Raw genomic sequence first — 24,335 nt, forward strand, 5'->3', positions numbered from 1 at the left:
TAAAACAACATAAATACAATTTAATAAAGCATAGGATAAAACAACATAAATACAATTTAATAAAGCATAGGATAAAACAACATAAATACAATTTAATAAAGCATAGGATAAAACAACATAAATACAATTTAATAAAGCATAGGTTAAAACAACATAAATACAATTTAATAAAGTATAGGATAAAACAACATAAATACAATTTAATAAAGCATAGGATAAAACAACATAAATACAATTTAATAAAGCATAGGATAAAACAACATAAATACAATTTAATAAAGCATAGGATAAAACAACATTAATACAATTTAATAAAGCATAGGATAAAACAACATAAACACAATTTAATAAAGCATAGGATAAAACAACATAAATACAATTTAATAAAGCATAGGTTAAAACAGCATAAATACAATTTAATAAAGTATAGGATAAAACAACATAAATACAATTTAATAAAGCATAGGATAAAACAACATAAATACAATTTAATAAAGCATAGGATAAAACAACATAAATACAATTTAATAAAGCATAGGATAAAACAACATAAATACAATTTAATAAAGCATAGAAAAAAACAACATAAATACAATTTAATAAAGCATAGGATAAAACAACATAAATGCAGTTTAATAAAGCATAGAATAAAACAACATAAATACAATTTAATAAAGCATAGGATAAAACAACATAAATACAATTTAAAAAAGCATAGGATAAAACAACATAAACACAATTTAATAAAGCATAGGATAAAACAACATAAATACAATTTAATAAAGCATGGGTTAAAACAACATAAATACAATTTAATAAAGCATAGGATAAAACAACATAAATACAATTTAATAAAGCATAGGATAAAACAACATAAGCACAATTTAATAAAGCATAGGATAAAACAACATAAATACAATTTAATAAAGCATGGGTTACAACAACATAAATGCAATTTAATAAAGAATGGGTTAAAACAACATAAATACAATTTAATAAAGCATAGGTTAAAACAAGATAAACACAATTTAATAAAGCATAGGATAAAACAACATAAATACAATTTAATAAAGTATAGGATAAAACAACATACATACAATTTAATAAAGCATAGGTTAAAACAACATAAATACAATTTAATAAAGCATAGGATAAAACAACATAAATACAATTTAATAAAGCATAGGATAAAACAACATAAATACAATTTAATAAAGCATAGGATAAAACAACATAAATACAATTTAATAAAGCATAGAAAAAAACAACATAAATACAATTTAATAAAGCATAGGATAAAACAACATAAATGCAGTTTAATAAAGCATAGAATAAAACAACATAAATACAATTTAATAAAGCATAGGATAAAACAACATAAATACAATTTAAAAAAGCATAGGATAAAACAACATAAACACAATTTAATAAAGCATAGGATAAAACAACATAAATACAATTTAATAAAGCATGGGTTAAAACAACATAAATACAATTTAATAAAGCATAGGATAAAACAACATAAATACAATTTAATAAAGCATAGGATAAAACAACATAAGCACAATTTAATAAAGCATAGGATAAAACAACATAAATACAATTTAATAAAGCATGGGTTACAACAACATAAATGCAATTTAATAAAGAATGGGTTAAAACAACATAAATACAATTTAATAAAGCATAGGTTAAAACAAGATAAACACAATTTAATAAAGCATAGGATAAAACAACATAAATACAATTTAATAAAGTATAGGATAAAACAACATACATACAATTTAATAAAGCATAGGTTAAAACAACATAAATACAATTTAATAAAGCATAGGATAAAACAACATAAATACAATTTAATAAAGCATAGGATAAAACAACATAAATACAATTTAATAAAGCATAGGATAAAACAACATAAATACAATTTAATAAAGCATAGGTTAAAACAACATAAATACAATTTAATAAAGTATAGGATAAAACAACATAAATACAATTTAATAAAGCATAGGATAAAACAACATAAATACAATTTAATAAAGCATAGGATAAAACAACATAAATACAATTTAATAAAGCATAGGATAAAACAACATTAATACAATTTAATAAAGCATAGGATAAAACAACATAAACACAATTTAATAAAGCATAGGATAAAACAACATAAATACAATTTAATAAAGCATAGGTTAAAACAGCATGAATACAATTTAATAAAGTATAGGATAAAACAACATAAATACAATTTAATAAAGCATAGGATAAAACAACATAAATACAATTTAATAAAGCATAGGATAAAACAACATAAATACAATTTAATAAAGCATAGGATAAAACAACATAAATACAATTTAATAAAGTATAGGATAAAACAACATAAACACAATTTAATAAAGCATAGGATAAAACAACATAAATACAATTTAATAAAGCATAGGATAAAACAACATAAATACAATTTAATAAAGCATAGGATAAAACAACATAAATACAATTTAATAAAGTATAGGATAAAAAAACATACATACAATTTAATAAAGCATAGGTTAAAACAACATAAATACAATTTAATAAAGCATAGGATAAAACAACATAAATACAATTTAATAAAGCATAGGATAAAACAACATAAATACAATTTAATAAAGCATAGGATAAAACAACATAAATACAATTTAATAAAGCATAGGTTAAAACAACATAAATACAATTTAATAAAGTATAGGATAAAACAACATAAATACAATTTAATAAAGCATAGGATAAAACAACATAAATACAATTTAATAAAGCATAGGATAAAACAACATTAATACAATTTAATAAAGCATAGGATAAAACAACATAAACACAATTTAATAAAGCATAGGATAAAACAACATAAATACAATTTAATAAAGCATAGGTAAAAACAGCATAAATACAATTTAATAAAGTATAGGATAAAACAACATAAATACAATTTAATAAAGCATAGGATAAAACAACATAAATACAATTTAATAAAGCATAGGATAAAACAACATAAATACAATTTAATAAAGCATAGGATAAAACAACATAAATACAATTTAATAAAGCATAGAAAAAAACAACATAAATAAAATTTAATAAAGCATAGGATAAAACAACATAAATGCAGTTTAATAAAGCATAGAATAAAACAACATAAATACAATTTAATAAAGCATAGGATAAAACAACATAAATACAATTTAAAAAAGCATATTTATTAAATTGTATTGATGTTGTTTTATCCTATGCTTTATTAAATTGTATTTATGTTGTTTTATCCTATGCTTTATTAAATTGCATTTATGTTGTTTTATCCTATGCTTTATTAAATTGTATTTATGTTGTTTTATCCTATGCTTTATTAAATTGTGTTTATGTTGTTTTATCGTATGCTTTATTAAATTGTATTTATGTTGTTTTATTCTATGCTTTATTAAATTGTATTTATTTTGTTTTAACCTATGCTTTATTAAATTGTATTTATGTTGTTTTATCCTATGCTTTATTAAATTGTATTTATGTTGTTTTATCCTATGCTTTATTAAATTGTGTTTATGTTGTTTTATCCTATACTTTATTAAATTGTATTTATGATGTTTTAAACTATGCTTTATTAAATTGTATTTATGTTGTTTTATCCTATACTTTATTAAATTGTGTTTATCTTGTTTTAACCTATGCTTTATTAAATTGTATTTATGTTGTTTTAACCCATTCTTTATTAAATTGCATTTATGTTGTTGTAACCCATGCTTTATTAAATTGTATTTATGTTGTTTTATCCTATGCTTTATTAAATTGTGCTTATGTTGTTTTATCCTATGCTTTATTAAATTGTATTTATGTTGTTTTATCCTATGCTTTATTAAATTGTATTTATGTTGTTTTAACCCATGCTTTATTAAATTGTATTTATGTTGTTTTATCCTATGCTTTATTAAATTGTGTTTATGTTGTTTTATCCTATGCTTTTTTAAATTGTATTTATGTTGTTTTATCCTATGCTTTATTAAATTGTATTTATGTTGTTTTATTCTATGCTTTATTAAACTGCATTTATGTTGTTTTATCCTATGCTTTATTAAATTGTATTTATGTTGTTTTTTTCTATGCTTTATTAAATTGTATTTATGTTGTTTTATCCTATGCTTTATTAAATTGTATTCATGTTGTTTTATCCTATGCTTTATTAAATTGTATTTATGTTGTTTTATCCTATGCTTTATTAAATTGTATTTATGTTGTTTTATCCTATACTTTATTAAATTGTATTTATGCTGTTTTAACCTATGCTTTATTAAATTGTATTTATGTTGTTTTATCCTATGCTTTATTAAATTGTGTTTATGTTGTTTTATCCTATGCTTTATTAAATTGTATTAATGTTGTTTTATCCTATGCTTTATTAAATTGTATTTATGTTGTTTTATCCTATGCTTTATTAAATTGTATTTATGTTGTTTTATCCTATGCTTTATTAAATTGTATTTATGTTGTTTTATCCTATACTTTATTAAATTGTATTTATGTTGTTTTAACCTATGCTTTATTAAATTGTATTTATGTTGTTTTATCCTATGCTTTATTAAATTGTATTTATGTTGTTTTATCCTATGCTTTATTAAATTGTATTTATGTTGTTTTATCCTATGCTTTATTAAATTGTATTTATGTTGTTTTAACCTATGCTTTATTAAATTGTATGTATGTTGTTTTATCCTATACTTTATTAAATTGTATTTATGTTGTTTTATCCTATGCTTTATTAAATTGTATTTATGTTGTTTTATCCTATGCTTTATTAAATTGTATTTATGTTGTTTTATCCTATGCTTTATTAAATTGTGTTTATGTTGTTTTATCCTATGCTTTATTAAATTGTATTTATGTTGTTTTATCCTATGCTTTATTAAATTGTATTTATGTTGTTTTATCCTATGCTTTATTAAATTGTATTTATGTTGTTTTATCCTATACTTTATTAAATTGTATTTATGTTGTTTTAACCTATGCTTTATTAAATTGTATTTATGTTGTTTTATCCTATGCTTTATTAAATTGTATTTATGTTGTTTTATCCTATGCTTTATTAAATTGTATTTATGTTGTTTTATCCTATGCTTTATTAAATTGTGTTTATGTTGTTTTATCCTATGCTTTATTAAATTGTATTTATGTTGTTTTATTCTATGCTTTATTAAATTGTATTTATTTTGTTTTAACCTATGCTTTATTAAATTGTATTTATGTTGTTTTATCCTATGCTTTATTAAATTGTATTTATGTTGTTTTATCCTATGCTTTATTAAATTGTGTTTATGTTGTTTTATCCTATACTTTATTAAATTGTATTTATGATGTTTTAAACTATGCTTTATTAAATTGTGCTTATGTTGTTTTATCCTATGCTTTATTAAATTGTATTTGTGCTGTTTTAACCTATGCTTTATTAAATTGTATTTATGTTGTTTTATCCTATGCTTTATTAAATTGTGTTTATGTTGTTTTATCCTATGCTTTATTAAATTGTATTAATGTTGTTTTATCCTATGCTTTATTAAATTGTATTTATGTTGTTTTATCCTATGCTTTATTAAATTGTATTTATGTTGTTTTATCCTATGCTTTATTAAATTGTATTTATGTTGTTTTAACCCATGCTTTATTAAATTGTATTTATGTTGTTTTATCCTATGCTTTATTAAATTGTGTTTATGTTGTTTTATCCTATGCTTTTTTAAATTGTATTTATGTTGTTTTATCCTATGCTTTATTAAATTGTATTTATGTTGTTTTATTCTATGCTTTATTAAACTGCATTTATGTTGTTTTATCCTATGCTTTATTAAATTGTATTTATGTTGTTTTTTTCTATGCTTTATTAAATTGTGTTTATGTTGTTTTATCCTATGCTTTATTAAATTGTATTAATGTTGTTTTATCCTATGCTTTATTAAATTGTATTTATGTTGTTTTATCCTATGCTTTATTAAATTGTATTTATGTTGTTTTATCCTATGCTTTATTAAATTGTATTTATGTTGTTTTATCCTATACTTTATTAAATTGTATTTATGTTGTTTTATCCTATGCTTTATTAAATTGTGTTTATGTTGTTTTATCCTATGCTTTATTAAATTGTATTAATGTTGTTTTATCCTATGCTTTATTAAATTGTATTTATGTTGTTTTATCCTATGCTTTATTAAATTGTATTTATGTTGTTTTATCCTATGCTTTATTAAATTGCATTTATGTTGTTTTATCCTATGCTTTATTAAATTGTATTTATGTTGTTTTATCCTATGCTTTATTAAATTGTGTTTATGTTGTTTTATCCTATGCTTTATTAAATTGTATTTATGTTGTTTTATTCTATGCTTTATTAACTTGTATTTATTTTGTTTTAACCTATGCTTTATTAAATTGTATTTATGTTGTTTTATCCTATGCTTTATTAAATTGTATTTATGTTGTTTTATCCTATGCTTTATTAAATTGTGTTTATGTTGTTTTATCCTATACTTTATTAAATTGTATTTATGATGTTTTAAACTATGCTTTATTAAATTGTATTTATGTTGTTTTATCCTATACTTTATTAAATTGTGTTTATCTTGTTTTAACCTATGCTTTATTAAATTGTATTTATGTTGTTTTAACCCATTCTTTATTAAATTGCATTTATGTTGTTGTAACCCATGCTTTATTAAATTGTATTTATGTTGTTTTATCCTATGCTTTATTAAATTGTGCTTATGTTGTTTTATCCTATGCTTTATTAAATTGTATTTATGTTGTTTTATCCTATGCTTTATTAAATTGTTTTTATGTTGTTTTATCCTATGCTTTATTAAATTGTGTTTATGTTGTTTTATCCTATGCTTTATTAAATTGTATTAATGTTGTTTTATCCTATGCTTTATTAAATTGTATTTATGTTGTTTTATCCTATGCTTTATTAAATTGTATTTAAGCACAATTTAATAAAGCATAGGATAAAACAACATAAATACAATTTAATAAAGCATGGGTTACAACAACATAAATGCAATTTAATAAAGAATGGGTTAAAACAACATAAATACAATTTAATAAAGCATAGGTTAAAACAAGATAAACACAATTTAATAAAGCATAGGATAAAACAACATAAATACAATTTAATAAAGCATAGGATAAAACAACATAAATGCAGTTTAATAAAGCATAGAATAAAACAACATAAATACAATTTAATAAAGCATAGGATAAAACAACATAAATACAATTTAAAAAAGCATAGGATAAAACAACATAAACACAATTTAATAAAGCATAGGATAAAACAACATAAATACAATTTAATAAAGCATGGGTTAAAACAACATAAATACAATTTAATAAAGCATAGGATAAAACAACATAAGCACAATTTAATAAAGCATAGGATAAAACAACATAAATACAATTTAATAAAGCATGGGTTACAACAACATAAATGCAATTTAATAAAGAATGGGTTAAAACAACATAAATACAATTTAATAAAGCATAGGTTAAAACAAGATAAACACAATTTAATAAAGTATAGGATAAAACAACATAAATACAATTTAATAAAGCATAGTTTAAAACATCATAAATACAATTTAATAAAGTATAGGATAAAACAACATAAACACAATTTAATAAAGCATAGGATAAAACAACATAAATACAATTTAATAAAGCATAGGATAAAACAACATAAATACAATTTAATAAAGCATAGGTTAAAACAAAATAAATACAATTTAATAAAGCATAGAATAAAACAACATAAATACAATTTAATAAAGCATAGGATAAAACAACATAAACACAATTTAATAAAGCATAGGATAAAACAACATAAATACAATTTAATAAAGCATAGGATAAAACAACAATGCAATTTAATAAAGCATAGGTTAAAACAACATAAATACAATTTAATAAAGTATAGGATAAAACAACATAAATACAATTTAATAAAGCATAGGATAAAACAACATAAATACAATTTAATAAAGCATAGGATAAAACAACATAAATACAATTTAATAAAGCATAGGATAAAACAACATTAATACAATTTAATAAAGCATAGGATAAAACAACATAAACACAATTTAATAAAGCATAGGATAAAACAACATAAATACAATTTAATAAAGCATAGGATAAAACAACATAAATACAATTTAATAAAGTATAGGATAAAACAACATAAATACAATTTAATAAAGTATAGGATAAAACAACATAAATACAATTTAATAAAGCATAGGATAAAACAACATAAATACAATTTAATAAAGCATAGGATAAAACAACATATATACAATTTAATAAAGCATAGGATAAAACAACATAAATACAATTTAATAAAGCATAGGATAAAACAACATAAATGCAGTTTAATAAAGCATAGAATAAAACAACATAAATACAATTTAATAAAGCATAGGATAAAACAACATAAATACAATTTAAAAAAGCATAGGATAAAACAACATAAACACAATTTAATAAAGCATAGGATAAAACAACATAAATACAATTTAATAAAGCATGGGTTAAAACAACATAAATACAATTTAATAAAGCATAGGATAAAACAACATAAATACAATTTAATAAAGCATAGGATAAAACAACATAAGCACAATTTAATAAAGCATAGGATAAAACAACATAAATACAATTTAATAAAGCATGGGTTACAACAACATAAATGCAATTTAATAAAGAATGGGTTAAAACAACATAAATACAATTTAATAAAGCATAGGGTAAAACAAGATAAACACAATTTAATAAAGCATAGGATAAAACAACATAAATACAATTTAATAAAGCACAGGATAAAACAACATAAATACAATTTAATAAAGCATAGTTTAAAACATCATAAATACAATTTAATAAAGTATAGGATAAAACAACATAAACACAATTTAATAAAGCATAGGATAAAACAACATAAATACAATTTAATAAAGCATAGGATAAAACAACATAAATACAATTTAATAAAGCATAGGTTAAAACAAAATAAATACAATTTAATAAAGCATAGAATAAAACAACATAAATACAATTTAATAAAGCATAGGATAAAACAACATAAACACAATTTAATAAAGCATAGGATAAAACAACATAAATACAATTTAATAAAGCATAGGATAAAACAACATAAATGCAATTTAATAAAGCATAGGATAAAACAACATAAATACAATTTAATAAAGCATAGGATAAAACAACATAAATACAATTTAATAAAGCATAGGATAAAACAACATTAATACAATTTAATAAAGCATAGGATAAAACAACATAAACACAATTTAATAAAGCATAGGATAAAACAACATAAATACAATTTAATAAAGCATAGGTTAAAACAGCATAAATACAATTTAATAAAGTATAGGATAAAACAACATAAATACAATTTAATAAAGCATAGAATAAAACAACATAAATACAATTTAATAAAGCATAGGATAAAACAACATAAATACAATTTAATAAAGCATAGGATAAAACAACATAAATACAATTTAATAAAGCATAGAAAAAAACAACATAAATACAATTTAATAAAGCATAGGATAAAACAACATAAATGCAGTTTAATAAAGCATAGAATAAAACAACATAAATACAATTTAATAAAGCATAGGATAAAACAACATAAATACAATTTAATAAAGTATAGGATAAAACAACATAAACACAATTTAATAAAGCATAGGATAAAACAACATAAATACAATTTAATAAAGCATAGGATAAAACAACATAAATACAATTTAATAAAGCATAGGATAAAACAACATAAATACAATTTAATAAAGTATAGGATAAAACAACATACATACAATTTAATAAAGCATAGGTTAGAACAACATAAATACAATTTAATAAAGCATAGGATAAAACAACATAAATACAATTTAATAAAGCATAGGATAAAACAACATAAATACAATTTAATAAAGCATAGGATAAAACAACATAAATACAATTTAATAAAGCATAGGTTAAAACAACATAAATACAATTTAATAAAGTATAGGATAAAACAACATAAATACAATTTAATAAAGCATAGGATAAAACAACATAAATACAATTTAATAAAGCATAGGATAAAACAACATAAATACAATTTAATAAAGCATAGGATAAAACAACATAAATACAATTTAATAAAGCATAGGATAAAACAACATAAACACAATTTAATAAAGCATAGGATAAAACAACATAAATACAATTTAATAAAGCATAGGTTAAAACAGCATAAATACAATTTAATAAAGTATAGGATAAAACAACATAAATACAATTTAATAAAGCATAGGATAAAACAACATAAATACAATTTAATAAAGCATAGGATAAAACAACATAAATACAATTTAATAAAGCATAGAAAAAAACAACATAAATACAATTTAATAAAGCATAGGATAAAACAACATAAATACAATTTAATAAAGCATAGTATAAAACAACATAAATACAATTTAATAAAGCATAGAAAAAAACAACATAAATACAATTTAATAAAGCATAGGATAAAACAACATAAATGCAGTTTAATAAAGCAAAGGATAAAACAACATAAATAAAATTTAATAAAGCATAGGATAAAAAAACATAAATACAATTTAATAAAGCATAGAATAAAACAACATAAGTACAATTTAATAAAGCATAGGATAAAACAACATAAATACAATTTAAAAAAGCATAGGATAAAACAACATAAACACATTTTAATAAAGCATAGGATAAAACAACATAAATACAATTTAATAAAGCATGGGTTAAAACAACATGAATACAATTTAATAAAGCGTAGGAAAAAACAACTTAAATACAATTTAATAAAGCATAGGATAAAACAACATAAATACAATTTAATAAAGCATAGTTTAAAACAACATAAATACAATTTAATAAAGTATAGGATAAAACAACATAAACACAATTTAATAAAGCATAGGATAAAACAACATAAATACAATTTAATAAAGCATAGGATAAAACAACATAAATACAATTTAATAAAGCATAGGATAAAACAACATAAATACAATTTAATAAAGTATAGGATAAAACAACATACATACAATTTAATAAAGCATAGGTTAAAACAACATAAATACAATTTAATAAGCATAGGATAAAACAACATAAATACAATTTAATAAAGCATAGGATAAAACAACATAAATACAATTTAATAAAGCATAGGATAAAACAACATAAATACAATTTAATAAAGCATAGGTTAAAACAACATAAATACAATTTAATAAAGTATAGGATAAAACAACATAAAAACAATTTAATAAAGCATAGGATAAAACAACATAAATACAATTTAATAAAGCATAGGATAAAACAACATAAATACAATTTAATAAAGCATAGGATAAAACAACATTAATACAATTTAATAAAGCATAGGATAAAACAACATAAACACAATTTAATAAAGCATAGGATAAAACAACATAAATACAATTTAATAAAGCATAGGTTAAAACAGCATAAATACAATTTAATAAAGTATAGGATAAAACAGCATAAATACAATTTAATAAAGCATAGGATAAAACAACATAAATACAATTTAATAAAGCATAGGATAAAACAACATAAATACAATTTAATAAAGTATAGGATAAAACAACATAAATACAATTTAATAAAGCATAGAAAAAAACAACATAAATACAATTTAATAAAGCATAGGATAAAACAACATAAATGCAGTTTAATAAAGCATAGAATAAAACAACATAAATACAATTTAATAAAGCATAGGATAAAACAACATAAATACAATTTAATAAAGTATAGGATAAAACAACATAAACACAATTTAATAAAGCATAGGATAAAACAACATAAATACAATTTAATAAAGCATAGGATAAAACAACATAAATACAATTTAATAAAGCATAGGATAAAACAACATAAATACAATTTAATAAAGTATAGGATAAAACAACATACATACAATTTAATAAAGCATAGGTTAAAACAACATAAATACAATTTAATAAAGCATAGGATAAAACAACATAAATACAATTTAATAAAGCATAGGATAAAACAACATAAATACAATTTAATAAAGCATAGGATAAAACAACATAAATACAATTTAATAAAGCATAGGTTAAAACAACATAAATACAATTTAATAAAGTATAGGATAAAACAACATAAATACAATTTAATAAAGCATAGGATAAAACAACATAAATACAATTTAATAAAGCATAGGATAAAACAACATAAATACAATTTAATAAAGCATAGGATAAAACAACATTAATACAATTTAATAAAGCATAGGATAAAACAACATAAACACAATTTAATAAAGCATAGGATAAAACAACATAAATACAATTTAATAAAGCATAGGTTAAAACAGCATAAATACAATTTAATAAAGTATAGGATAAAACAACATAAATACAATTTAATAAAGCATAGGATAAAACAACATAAATACAATTTAATAAAGCATAGGATAAAACAACATAAATACAATTTAATAAAGCATAGGATAAAACAACATAAATACAATTTAATAAAGCATAGAAAAAAACAACATAAATACAATTTAATAAAGCATAGGATAAAACAACATAAATGCAGTTTAATAAAGCATAGAATAAAACAACATAAATACAATTTAATAAAGCATAGGATAAAACAACATAAATACAATTTAAAAAAGCATAGGATAAAACAACATAAACACAATTTAATAAAGCATAGGATAAAACAACATAAATACAATTTAATAAAGCATGGGTTAAAACAACATAAATACAATTTAATAAAGCATAGGATAAAACAACATAAATACAATTTAATAAAGCATAGGATAAAACAACATAAGCACAATTTAATAAAGCATAGGATAAAACAACATAAATACAATTTAATAAAGCATGGGTTACAACAACATAAATGCAATTTAATAAAGAATGGGTTAAAACAACATAAATACAATTTAATAAAGCATAGGTTAAAACAAGATAAACACAATTTAATAAAGCATAGGATAAAACAACATAAATACAATTTAATAAAGTATAGGATAAAACAACATACATACAATTTAATAAAGCATAGGTTAAAACAACATAAATACAATTTAATAAAGCATAGGATAAAACAACATAAATACAATTTAATAAAGCATAGGATAAAACAACATAAATACAATTTAATAAAGCATAGGATAAAACAACATAAATACAATTTAATAAAGCATAGAAAAAAACAACATAAATACAATTTAATAAAGCATAGGATAAAACAACATAAATGCAGTTTAATAAAGCATAGAATAAAACAACATAAATACAATTTAATAAAGCATAGGATAAAACAACATAAATACAATTTAAAAAAGCATAGGATAAAACAACATAAACACAATTTAATAAAGCATAGGATAAAACAACATAAATACAATTTAATAAAGCATGGGTTAAAACAACATAAATACAATTTAATAAAGCATAGGATAAAACAACATAAATACAATTTAATAAAGCATAGGATAAAACAACATAAGCACAATTTAATAAAGCATAGGATAAAACAACATAAATACAATTTAATAAAGCATGGGTTACAACAACATAAATGCAATTTAATAAAGAATGGGTTAAAACAACATAAATACAATTTAATAAAGCATAGGTTAAAACAAGATAAACACAATTTAATAAAGCATAGGATAAAACAACATAAATACAATTTAATAAAGTATAGGATAAAACAACATACATACAATTTAATAAAGCATAGGTTAAAACAACATAAATACAATTTAATAAAGCATAGGATAAAACAACATAAATACAATTTAATAAAGCATAGGATAAAACAACATAAATACAATTTAATAAAGCATAGGATAAAACAACATAAATACAATTTAATAAAGCATAGGTTAAAACAACATAAATACAATTTAATAAAGTATAGGATAAAACAACATAAATACAATTTAATAAAGCATAGGATAAAACAACATAAATACAATTTAATAAAGCATAGGATAAAACAACATAAATACAATTTAATAAAGCATAGGATAAAACAACATTAATACAATTTAATAAAGCATAGGATAAAACAACATAAACACAATTTAATAAACAATAGGATAAAACAACATAAATACAATTTAATAAAGCATAGGTTAAAACAGCATGAATACAATTTAATAAAGTATAGGATAAAACAACATAAATACAATTTAATAAAGCATAGGATAAAACAACATAAATACAATTTAATAAAGCATAGGATAAAACAACATAAATACAATTTAATAAAGCATAGGATAAAACAACATAAATACAATTTAATAAAGTATAGGATAAAACAACATAAACACAATTTAATAAAGCATAGGATAAAACAACATAAATACAATTTAATAAAGCATAGGATAAAACAACATAAATACAATTTAATAAAGCATAGGATAAAACAACATAAATACAATTTAATAAAGTATAGGATAAAAAAACATACATACAATTTAATAAAGCATAGGTTAAAACAACATAAATACAATTTAATAAAGCATAGGATAAAACAACATAAATACAATTTAATAAAGCATAGGATAAAACAACATAAATACAATTTAATAAAGCATAGGATAAAACAACATAAATACAATTTAATAAAGCATAGGTTAAAACAACATAAATACAATTTAATAAAGTATAGGATAAAACAACATAAATACAATTTAATAAAGCATAGGATAAAACAACATAAATACAATTTAATAAAGCATAGGATAAAACAACATTAATACAATTTAATAAAGCATAGGATAAAACAACATAAACACAATTTAATAAAGCATAGGATAAAACAACATAAATACAATTTAATAAAGCATAGGTAAAAACAGCATAAATACAATTTAATAAAGTATAGGATAAAACAACATAAATACAATTTAATAAAGCATAGGATAAAACAACATAAATACAATTTAATAAAGCATAGGATAAAACAACATAAATACAATTTAATAAAGCATAGGATAAAACAACATAAATACAATTTAATAAAGCATAGAAAAAACAACATAAATAAAATTTAATAAAGCATAGGATAAAACAACATAAATGCAGTTTAATAAAGCATAGAATAAAACAACATAAATACAATTTAATAAAGCATAGGATAAAACAACATAAATACAATTTAAAAAAGCATATTTATTAAATTGTATTGATGTTGTTTTATCCTATGCTTTATTAAATTGTATTTATGTTGTTTTATCCTATGCTTTATTAAATTGCATTTATGTTGTTTTATCCTATGCTTTATTAAATTGTATTTATGTTGTTTTATCCTATGCTTTATTAAATTGTGTTTATGTTGTTTTATCGTATGCTTTATTAAATTGTATTTATGTTGTTTTATTCTATGCTTTATTAAATTGTATTTATTTTGTTTTAACCTATGCTTTATTAAATTGTATTTATGTTGTTTTATCCTATGCTTTATTAAATTGTATTTATGTTGTTTTATCCTATGCTTTATTAAATTGTGTTTATGTTGTTTTATCCTATACTTTATTAAATTGTATTTATGATGTTTTAAACTATGCTTTATTAAATTGTATTTATGTTGTTTTATCCTATACTTTATTAAATTGTGTTTATCTTGTTTTAACCTATGCTTTATTAAATTGTATTTATGTTGTTTTAACCCATTCTTTATTAAATTGCATTTATGTTGTTGTAACCCATGCTTTATTAAATTGTATTTATGTTGTTTTATCCTATGCTTTATTAAATTGTGCTTATGTTGTTTTATCCTATGCTTTATTAAATTGTATTTATGTTGTTTTATCCTATGCTTTATTAAATTGTATTTATGTTGTTTTAACCCATGCTTTATTAAATTGTATTTATGTTGTTTTATCCTATGCTTTATTAAATTGTGTTTATGTTGTTTTATCCTATGCTTTTTTAAATTGTATTTATGTTGTTTTATCCTATGCTTTATTAAATTGTATTTATGTTGTTTTATTCTATGCTTTATTAAACTGCATTTATGTTGTTTTATCCTATGCTTTATTAAATTGTATTTATGTTGTTTTTTTCTATGCTTTATTAAATTGTATTTATGTTGTTTTATCCTATGCTTTATTAAATTGTATTTATGTTGTTTTATCCTATGCTTTATTAAATTGTATTTATGTTGTTTTATCCTATGCTTTATTAAATTGTATTTATGTTGTTTTATCCTATACTTTATTAAATTGTATTTATGCTGTTTTAACCTATGCTTTATTAAATTGTATTTATGTTGTTTTATCCTATGCTTTATTAAATTGTGTTTATGTTGTTTTATCCTATGCTTTATTAAATTGTATTAATGTTGTTTTATCCTATGCTTTATTAAATTGTATTTATGTTGTTTTATCCTATGCTTTATTAAATTGTATTTATGTTGTTTTATCCTATGCTTTATTAAATTGTATTTATGTTGTTTTATCCTATACTTTATTAAATTGTATTTATGTTGTTTTAACCTATGCTTTATTAAATTGTATTTATGTTGTTTTATCCTATGCTTTATTAAATTGTATTTATGTTGTTTTATCCTATGCTTTATTAAATTGTATTTATGTTGTTTTATCCTATGCTTTATTAAATTGTATTTATGTTGTTTTAACCTATGCTTTATTAAATTGTATGTATGTTGTTTTATCCTATACTTTATTAAATTGTATTTATGTTGTTTTATCCTATGCTTTATTAAATTGTATTTATGTTGTTTTATCCTATGCTTTATTAAATTGTATTTATGTTGTTTTATCCTATGCTTTATTAAATTGTGTTTATGTTGTTTTATCCTATGCTTTATTAAATTGTATTTATGTTGTTTTATCCTATGCTTTATTAAATTGTATTTATGTTGTTTTATCCTATGCTTTCTTAAATTGTATTTATGTTGTTTTATCCTATACTTTATTAAATTGTATTTATGTTGTTTTAACCTATGCTTTATTAAATTGTATTTATGTTGTTTTATCCTATGCTTTATTAAATTGTATTTATGTTGTTTTATCCTATGCTTTATTAAATTGTATTTATGTTGTTTTATCCTATGCTTTATTAAATTGTGTTTATGTTGTTTTATCCTATGCTTTATTAAATTGTATTTATGTTGTTTTATTCTATGCTTTATTAAATTGTATTTATTTTGTTTTAACCTATGCTTTATTAAATTGTATTTATGTTGTTTTATCCTATGCTTTATTAAATTGTATTTATGTTGTTTTATCCTATGCTTTATTAAATTGTGTTTATGTTGTTTTATCCTATACTTTATTAAATTGTATTTATGATGTTTTAAACTATGCTTTATTAAATTGTGCTTATGTTGTTTTATCCTATGCTTTATTAAATTGTATTTGTGCTGTTTTAACCTATGCTTTATTAAATTGTATTTATGTTGTTTTATCCTATGCTTTATTAAATTGTGTTTATGTTGTTTTATCCTATGCTTTATTAAATTGTATTAATGTTGTTTTATCCTATGCTTTATTAAATTGTATTTATGTTGTTTTATCCTATGCTTTATTAAATTGTATTTATGTTGTTTTATCCTATGCTTTATTAAATTGTATTTATGTTGTTTTAACCCATGCTTTATTAAATTGTATTTATGTTGTTTTATCCTATGCTTTATTAAATTGTGTTTATGTTGTTTTATCCTATGCTTTTTTAAATTGTATTTATGTTGTTTTATCCTATGCTTTATTAAATTGTATTTATGTTGTTTTATTCTATGCTTTATTAAACTGCATTTATGTTGTTTTATCCTATGCTTTATTAAATTGTATTTATGTTGTTTTTTTCTATGCTTTATTAAATTGTGTTTATGTTGTTTTATCCTATGCTTTATTAAATTGTATTAATGTTGTTTTATCCTATGCTTTATTAAATTGTATTTATGTTGTTTTATCCTATGCTTTATTAAATTGTATTTATGTTGTTTTATCCTATGCTTTATTAAATTGTATTTATGTTGTTTTATCCTATACTTTATTAAATTGTATTTATGTTGTTTTATCCTATGCTTTATTAAATTGTGTTTATGTTGTTTTATCCTATGCTTTATTAAATTGTATTAATGTTGTTTTATCCTATGCTTTATTAAATTGTATTTATGTTGTTTTATCCTATGCTTTATTAAATTGTATTTATGTTGTTTTATCCTATGCTTTATTAAATTGCATTTATGTTGTTTTATCCTATGCTTTATTAAATTGTATTTATGTTGTTTTATCCTATGCTTTATTAAATTGTGTTTATGTTGTTTTATCCTATGCTTTATTAAATTGTATTTATGTTGTTTTATTCTATGCTTTATTAACTTGTATTTATTTTGTTTTAACCTATGCTTTATTAAATTGTATTTATGTTGTTTTATCCTATGCTTTATTAAATTGTATTTATGTTGTTTTATCCTATGCTTTATTAAATTGTGTTTATGTTGTTTTATCCTATACTTTATTAAATTGTATTTATGATGTTTTAAACTATGCTTTATTAAATTGTATTTATGTTGTTTTATCCTATACTTTATTAAATTGTGTTTATCTTGTTTTAACCTATGCTTTATTAAATTGTATTTATGTTGTTTTAACCCATTCTTTATTAAATTGCATTTATGTTGTTGTAACCCATGCTTTATTAAATTGTATTTATGTTGTTTTATCCTATGCTTTATTAAATTGTGCTTATGTTGTTTTATCCTATGCTTTATTAAATTGTATTTATGTTGTTTTATCCTATGCTTTATTAAATTGTTTTTATGTTGTTTTATCCTATGCTTTATTAAATTGTGTTTATGTTGTTTTATCCTATGCTTTATTAAATTGTATTAATGTTGTTTTATCCTATGCTTTATTAAATTGTATTTATGTTGTTTTATCCTATGCTTTATTAAATTGTATTTAAGCACAATTTAATAAAGCATAGGATAAAACAACATAAATACAATTTAATAAAGCATGGGTTACAACAACATAAATGCAATTTAATAAAGAATGGGTTAAAACAACATAAATACAATTTAATAAAGCATAGGTTAAAACAAGATAAACACAATTTAATAAAGCATAGGATAAAACAACATAAATACAATTTAATAAAGCATAGGATAAAACAACATAAATGCAGTTTAATAAAGCATAGAATAAAACAACATAAATACAATTTAATAAAGCATAGGATAAAACAACATAAATACAATTTAAAAAAGCATAGGATAAAACAACATAAACACAATTTAATAAAGCATAGGATAAAACAACATAAATACAATTTAATAAAGCATGGGTTAAAACAACATAAATACAATTTAATAAAGCATAGGATAAAACAACATAAGCACAATTTAATAAAGCATAGGATAAAACAACATAAATACAATTTAATAAAGCATGGGTTACAACAACATAAATGCAATTTAATAAAGAATGGGTTAAAACAACATAAATACAATTTAATAAAGCATAGGTTAAAACAAGATAAACACAATTTTTATAAAGTATAGGATAAAACAACATAAATACAATTTAATAAAGCATAGTTTAAAACATCATAAATACAATTTAATAAAGTATAGGATAAAACAACATAAACACAATTTAATAAAGCATAGGATAAAACAACATAAATACAATTTAATAAAGCATAGGATAAAACAACATAAATACAATTTAATAAAGCATAGGTTAAAACAAAATAAATACAATTTAATAAAGCATAGAATAAAACAACATAAATACAATTTAATAAAGCATAGGATAAAACAACATAAACACAATTTAATAAAGCATAGGATAAAACAACATAAATACAATTTAATAAAGCATAGGATAAAACAACAATGCAATTTAATAAAGCATAGGTTAAAACAACATAAATACAATTTAATAAAGTATAGGATAAAACAACATAAATACAATTTAATAAAGCATAGGATAAAACAACATAAATACAATTTAATAAAGCATAGGATAAAACAACATAAATACAATTTAATAAAGCATAGGATAAAACAACATTAATACAATTTAATAAAGCATAGGATAAAACAACATAAACACAATTTAATAAAGCATAGGATAAAACAACATAAATACAATTTAATAAAGCATAGGATAAAACAACATAAATACAATTTAATAAAGTATAGGATAAAACAACATAAATACAATTTAATAAAGTATAGGATAAAACAACATAAATACAATTTAATAAAGCATAGGATAAAACAACATAAATACAATTTAATAAAGCATAGGATAAAACAACATATATACAATTTAATAAAGCATAGGATAAAACAACATAAATACAATTTAATAAAGCATAGGATAAAACAACATAAATGCAGTTTAATAAAGCATAGAATAAAACAACATAAATACAATTTAATAAAGCATAGGATAAAACAACATAAATACAATTTAAAAAAGCATAGGATAAAACAACATAAACACAATTTAATAAAGCATAGGATAAAACAACATAAATACAATTTAATAAAGCATGGGTTAAAACAACATAAATACAATTTAATAAAGCATAGGATAAAACAACATAAATACAATTTAATAAAGCATAGGATAAAACAACATAAGCACAATTTAATAAAGCATAGGATAAAACAACATAAATACAATTTAATAAAGCATGGGTTACAACAACATAAATGCAATTTAATAAAGAATGGGTTAAAACAACATAAATACAATTTAATAAAGCATAGGGTAAAACAAGATAAACACAATTTAATAAAGCATAGGATAAAACAACATAAATACAATTTAATAAAGCACAGGATAAAACAACATAAATACAATTTAATAAAGCATAGTTTAAAACATCATAAATACAATTTAATAAAGTATAGGATAAAACAACATAAACACAATTTAATAAAGCATAGGATAAAACAACATAAATACAATTTAATAAAGCATAGGATAAAACAACATAAATACAATTTAATAAAGCATAGGTTAAAACAAAATAAATACAATTTAATAAAGCATAGAATAAAACAACATAAATACAATTTAATAAAGCATAGGATAAAACAACATAAACACAATTTAATAAAGCATAGGATAAAACAACATAAATACAATTTAATAAAGCATAGGATAAAACAACATAAATGCAATTTAATAAAGCATAGGATAAAACAACATAAATACAATTTAATAAAGCATAGGATAAAACAACATAAATACAATTTAATAAAGCATAGGATAAAACAACATTAATACAATTTAATAAAGCATAGGATAAAACAACATAAACACAATTTAATAAAGCATAGGATAAAACAACATAAATACAATTTAATAAAGCATAGGTTAAAACAGCATAAATACAATTTAATAAAGTATAGGATAAAACAACATAAATACAATTTAATAAAGCATAGAATAAAACAACATAAATACAATTTAATAAAGCATAGGATAAAACAACATAAATACAATTTAATAAAGCATAGGATAAAACAACATAAATACAATTTAATAAAGCATAGAAAAAAACAACATAAATACAATTTAATAAAGCATAGGATAAAACAACATAAATGCAGTTTAATAAAGCATAGAATAAAACAACATAAATACAATTTAATAAAGCATAGGATAAAACAACATAAATACAATTTAATAAAGTATAGGATAAAACAACATAAACACAATTTAATAAAGCATAGGATAAAACAACATAAATACAATTTAATAAAGCATAGGATAAAACAACATAAATACAATTTAATAAAGCATAGGATAAAACAACATAAATACAATTTAATAAAGTATAGGATAAAACAACATACATACAATTTAATAAAGCATAGGTTAGAACAACATAAATACAATTTAATAAAGCATAGGATAAAACAACATAAATACAATTTAATAAAGCATAGGATAAAACAACATAAATACAATTTAATAAAGCATAGGATAAAACAACATAAATACAATTTAATAAAGCATAGGTTAAAACAACATAAATACAATTTAATAAAGTATAGGATAAAACAACATAAATACAATTTAATAAAGCATAGGATAAAACAACATAAATACAATTTAATAAAGCATAGGATAAAACAACATAAATACAATTTAATAAAGCATAGGATAAAACAACATAAATACAATTTAATAAAGCATAGGATAAAACAACATAAACACAATTTAATAAAGCATAGGATAAAACAACATAAATACAATTTAATAAAGCATAGGTTAAAACAGCATAAATACAATTTAATAAAGTATAGGATAAAACAACATAAATACAATTTAATAAAGCATAGGATAAAACAACATAAATACAATTTAATAAAGCATAGGATAAAACAACATAAATACAATTTAATAAAGCATAGAAAAAAACAACATAAATACAATTTAATAAAGCATAGGATAAAACAACATAAATGCACTTTAATAAAGCATAGAATAAAATAACATAAATACAATTTAATAAAGCATAGGATAAAACAACATAAATACAATTTAAAAAAGCATAGGATAAAACAACATAAACACAATTTAATAAAGCATAGGATAAAACAACATAAATACAATTTAATAAAGCATGGGTTAAAACAACATAAATACAATTTAATAAAGCATAGGATAAAACAACATAAATACAATTTAATAAAGCATAGGATAAAACAACATAAGCACAATTTAATAAAGCATAGGATAAAACAACATAAATACAATTTAATAAAGCATGGGTTACAACAACATAAATGCAATTTAATAAAGAATGGGTTAAAACAACATAAATACAATTTAATAAAGCATAGGTTAAAACAAGATAAACACAATTTAATAAAGCATAGGATAAAACAACATAAATACAATTTAATAAAGCATAGGATAAAACAACATAAATACAATTTAATAAAGCATAGAAAAAAACAACATAAATACAATTTAATAAAGCATAGGATAAAACAACATAAATGCAGTTTAATAAAGCATAGAATAAAACAACATAAATACAATTTAATAAAGCATAGGATAAAACAACATAAATACAATTTAAAAAAGCATAGGATAAAACAACATAAACACAATTTAATAAAGCATAGGATAAAACAACATAAATACAATTTAATAAAGCATGGGTTAAAACAACATAAATACAATTTAATAAAGCATAGGATAAAACAACATAAATACAATTTAATAAAGCATAGGATAAAACAACATAAGCACAATTTAATAAAGCATAGGATAAAACAACATAAATACAATTTAATAAAGCATGGGTTACAACAACATAAATGCAATTTAATAAAGAATGGGTTAAAACAACATAAATACAATTTAATAAAGCATAGGTTAAAACAAGATAAACACAATTTAATAAAGCATAGGATAAAACAACATAAATACAATTTAATAAAGCATAGGATAAAACAACATAAATACAATTTAATAAAGCATAGGATAAAACAACATAAATACAATTTAATAAAGCATAGGTTAAAACAAAATAAATACAATTTAATAAAACATAGAATAAAACAACATAAATACAATTTAATAAAGCATAGGATAAAACAACATAAACACAATTTAATAAAGCATAGGATAAAACAACATAAATACAATTTAATAAAGCATAGGATAAAACAACATAAATGCAATTTAATAAAGCATAGGTTAAAACAACATAAATACAATTTAATAAAGTATAGGATAAAACAACATACATACAATTTAATAAAGCATAGGTTAAAACAACATAAATACAATTTAATAAAGCATAGGATAAAACAACATAAATACAATTTAATAAAGCATAGGATAAAACAACATAAATACAATTTAATAAAGCATAGGATAAAACAACATAAATACAATTTAATAAAGCATAGGTTAAAACAACATAAATACAATTTAATAAAATATAGGATAAAACAACATAAATACAATTTAATAAAGCATAGGATAAAACAACATAAATACAATTTAATAAAGCATAGGATAAAACAACATAAATACAATTTAATAAAGCATAGGATAAAACAACATTAATACAATTTAATAAAGCATAGGATAAAACAACATAAACACAATTTAATAAAGCAAAGGATAAAACAACATAAATACAATTTAATAAAGCATGGGT

The sequence above is a fragment of the Phyllobates terribilis genome, unplaced genomic scaffold, assembly GCF_046119375.1.
Source record: "Phyllobates terribilis strain yellow unplaced genomic scaffold, ASM4611937v1 Scaffold_21__1_contigs__length_20361869, whole genome shotgun sequence".
In the NCBI taxonomy this organism is placed as follows: Eukaryota; Metazoa; Chordata; class Amphibia; order Anura; family Dendrobatidae; genus Phyllobates; species Phyllobates terribilis.